Genomic DNA, 4,307 nt, shown 5'->3' with positions numbered 1-4,307 from the left:
GGCGGAGACGGCGGCGGCGGCTCCTCAGCGGCGCGTCGTCCAGCCCGCCCCCATCCCGCAGACCCCCGCCCCCGCCCGGCCAGGACCAGCAGCCGCCGCCGCCGCCGCCGCCGCCGCCGCCGCCGCCGCAGCCGCAGCGCCTCAGCGCCTCCGCGCGGCCCCGCCCCCGCCGCCTCAGCGCCTTCACCACCTCCGCGCCCCGGCACCGCCCCCTCCCGCCAGTCGGGCCGCCCCGGCCACGCCCCCCGGCGCCAGCCCGCAGCCAATGAGCGGCTGTAGTCGGCTGGGCGCGGCGCCCGCCAATCACAGGCGCCGAGGACGCCTCGAATCTCCGGGCAAGTTAAGTTTGTCTCCGAGGCTCCGAACTGCAGGGAGACGGCGGGTTAGTTCGGTAGCCGGGTGGGAGGGAACCGAGTTTGCGCGGCTCCGCCAATAAGGGGAAGGGGGTGTGTCACATGCAAATAACCCCGTGGAACCCAGCCCCTCCCCTAAGGCCAGCCACAGCCCCTGCGCTAGGTCCCCGCTGAAATGGGGCGGGAATGAGATAAATAGCTGGGAGCTAGAGTTCGCTAGAGGGTCTAAGACTCGACTAAATGTTTCCTATTTCTTGAGAAAGACGGTGGGGGTGGGGGGAGCTAAAACGGTGGTTAGGCTTTCTCTTTCTTACCCAGAATCTTAGCTGGAAAGAAGACTGCAGTCCTGTAGCAGTTGGCAGCCAAGGATCTCAAAGAACTTTATGCATCGCTTATCCTTGTTTTGCAAAAGACCAGTTACCTAAAGCTTCGGCACCGGGTGGGGGATAGATGTTTAGGTATATTTACACCATTAGTCGGTTACAGGGAAACAAAAGCCTCAAAACCTGTGGGTTAGCGGTTTCCTCCTCCATCTAAAGCCCCTTCTCGTCGTAGTCTCTCAGCAACGAAAATTCTTTAATTTGTCCAGCTCTACAAGGCCAAAGAGACAGGTTTGTCTTCCACCCCAAGGTCCTTCTGGGGCAGCTGGTTAGATAAACGCAGAGCTCGGAGCCCTGCCTGGGAACGAAGCTTCAGAGAACAAATTGCCATTTAAAGCTGTTGGGCTAGACCTGCCTCTTGCAAAGCTACAAATGAATTCAGGATTTTGGTGTTCACGTTCTGGGGAGAGTAAGCAGATGTAACTGGGGGAAACTCAAGCTTTCAGGGTGTGGAGGGGGACAGACAAGTGGGAGAGTAAGGTCTCCAGAGGGGCTAGCAGCGCTCATGCTGGTCGAAGGCGGGTTCCGACGCGAGACACCCCGAAACCTGCTCCCCTGTGAGACAAAGGCAGGTGCCGAGCGAGAGCCTGATTGGTGCCGGATGCTCCCCGGCGTCCTCCGGGCCCCGAAGATTTCTTGCTCTGCCCACTGGGGCCGAATTCCGTGCACACTGGAACCCCAGCTCCCCACCCGGCCCTGGCTGAAACCACACAGGACTGTGCGTTATGACATCACCTGTTTTCGCGCTGGAGAACGCGATCAGTATTCTCGGCTTCTGCTTTTCTTAAAGGTCGCTAGCGTACGAGGATCTATGAAGGCCTGCAGTTGGCAGAATGAGTCTGTGCAGATGATTTAGACGAATGATTTCACTGGTTTGCACTTCTTTCTTTTCTTTCCTTTCTTTTTTAATTTAAAAAACTACTCCGGTTGCCTTAGGGATTCAGTGTGGTGTTGTGATGCAAAATCAGAAAGGTACACTTGGAGGAGCTAGCAAGTTTAGCATATCAAAGCTATTAGACCAAATTATGTGGTTAAAACTGCCAGTCTCCTCATTTTTCGACAGCTGCCCCTTCTCTGTCCCTTTTAGAGACCAACGGGCATAAACCAAGTCTACACAAGGAACAAAGGAAATGGAAATCCGGCAGTGTCAGGTTTAAATAGATTAAAATAGACTGGAAAACCCCCAAAGGGTCTAAGTGATGTGGTGGGGTAAATGTGTTGATCCACTTAACTAAAGTTAAATGACAGCTAAAGTTTAGTGATAGCTAAAGGTCTCTTGGGGTTGTGTGGATTTATACAGCCTAGGAGAGCAATGGCTTGGGGAAGGTGTATAACATTCTGTTAGAAAAAACTGAAAAGGAAGATTCAGCAGAGGGAGAAATGACTTACATACACTTCAGTGCAGAGAACCAAGAAATCCAGGGAGAAAGTTAGGAAGGCACAGTTGTCCTAAGAACTGAAACACATATGTGTCCCCATTTAGTGGTACATTTCTTGAGTTATATTCCTGGCTTGGAAAGCAGATTTTATGTGAATACATTTTAAAGGCAAGTTGAAATTAAAGGATGAAATGAATTTTTGTGCAGAGATTGAATTTTCCCAAACAATATTTTAGCTTCAAATTATTTTCTATCATATACTTTTTATATCCTTTCCTTTTGTTTAATAGCTAAAATTCTTTCACAGTGAAGTCCGTTAAGTTCTTCAATAACCCAGAGAAGAAGGCCAAGAGAGGCCAGCCTCGTACAGTTGTACCTTCTAAAAAAGATTGCTGAAAGGAGATTTTAGAAGAATCTCTTCATTGATCCGTGGTCATGTACATGTATGTGACCAAATGATGCCCCTTTCCTCCAAAATTTTATAAAACTAATTGTCTACACTGTCATTTATTTGGCAGTCAACCATGTAACATTTCTCTTGTTGAATCACCATATATGTGTAATATTTCTTCTATTGAGCCACAATATGTGTTTATGTCCCATCTCTGAACTTTCCAATCCAGTAACTCATTCTCAATACACAATGACCATCATTTCCTCCGGTTTCTCACACCCTCAATTCCATCATCCTTCTTCTCCCCTCCCCTGGTAATGTTCAGCTTCTGGACTCTTCCTTTCTTTTCCATCCCTCACCTGGCCTCTTTTTCTTTCCCAGCCAGCCTGGATACTAGGAGACTGTGACTTAGAAAATAAGTGACTTGCAAATCCTGGACCTCATTGTTAGTTAGAGAGAAGGAAACAAAAGCCCATTCTTTGAACTTGTTCTGAGTAAGGAAAAACTCCACCCCTTTCGTTGTCTGGTTGCCTAAAACAAGAAAGAACATTAGGAAAGTAAGACAGTGGTGAAAATTAACAACCAATATTGAGCACTCTTTTTTAAGTTTTTAATTACAAATTGAGAATGATACTTCATTAAACGTTTTACACCGTTTAAAAATAATTTTTGCTTGTTTTGAACTATTTTTTCAAGTGTGACCTTTTTCCCCCTAGTCGTACATAAAATCACACGGCTTGGATGTACCATAAATTATTTAACCATTACGCCATCATGGAACATGGAGTTTATTTCCATTTTCTCCTGATTATAAATAATACTCTGATAAGCTTCCTTATATGTAAGTTTCTGGCAGCATCTTTGATTCCTAGATATGAAATTTCTAACCAGAAGAATGTGAATATGTTTTAAGACTCTTGATATAATTTACTAAAAGGTTTTGTGGAAAGATTTAGCCAGTTTGCACCCAACTCACCATAAGAGGGCTTCCCAGGTGGCTCAGTGGTAAAGAACCTGCCTGCCAATGGGGGAGTCCCAGGTTCAATCGCTGGGTCAGGAAGATCCCTTGAAGCAGCAAATGGCAACCCACTCCAGTATTTTTGCCTGGGAAATCCCATAGATAGAGGAGCCTGGTGGTCTACAGTCCATGGGTCCTGAAGAGTTGGACACAACTAAGCGCGCGCGCATGCGCGCGCGCACACACACACAAACACACACGCACACACATACTCAACAAATAAGCACAGAGGGGAGAGATCTTTTGGTAGATTAAGCATTTGTCAAAGCATCCTTTCCTATACTTCTTCCTTAGCATCAAACTGAATACTGATATGACTGGTTCAGATTCTATTTTCTCACTGGACTGTGAACCCCTGTAGGGCACGGAATGGACTGCATTCACTTATTCACTCCCAGCTCCTCGCTCAACCTATTTTAAGAGAAATGCTTTAAAAATCTTGGAGAAAATAAGGAGTTTTCACTCTGACTTTCCTCAATATACTGTAAGTCTAGGGCATCTCTTTTTAATCTCTAATAATAGCTACAGGATCTTACAAAAGGATCCCAACACATATCTGTGAATTGAATGGTTCAAAACGACTATTGCTGCAAAGCAGAGATTGGATTCATGTCCTTATCTGTCACCAAGTCCTTCTTGACACTGAACATCATGATCATAGCTGAGGCTTGCTATCTCTCTTATAAAATGAAAGTTCTTACCACAAACCAAGGGTATAGTGAAAGAGGGTTGGGCACATTTTTATGTTCAGCACTTTTGAAAGAAGATACTGTGTTAATAACA

This window comes from Ovis aries, chromosome 15 (assembly GCF_016772045.2).
Source record: "Ovis aries strain OAR_USU_Benz2616 breed Rambouillet chromosome 15, ARS-UI_Ramb_v3.0, whole genome shotgun sequence".
In the NCBI taxonomy this organism is placed as follows: Eukaryota; Metazoa; Chordata; class Mammalia; order Artiodactyla; family Bovidae; genus Ovis; species Ovis aries.
Note: the sequence above shows the minus strand (reverse complement) of the source record.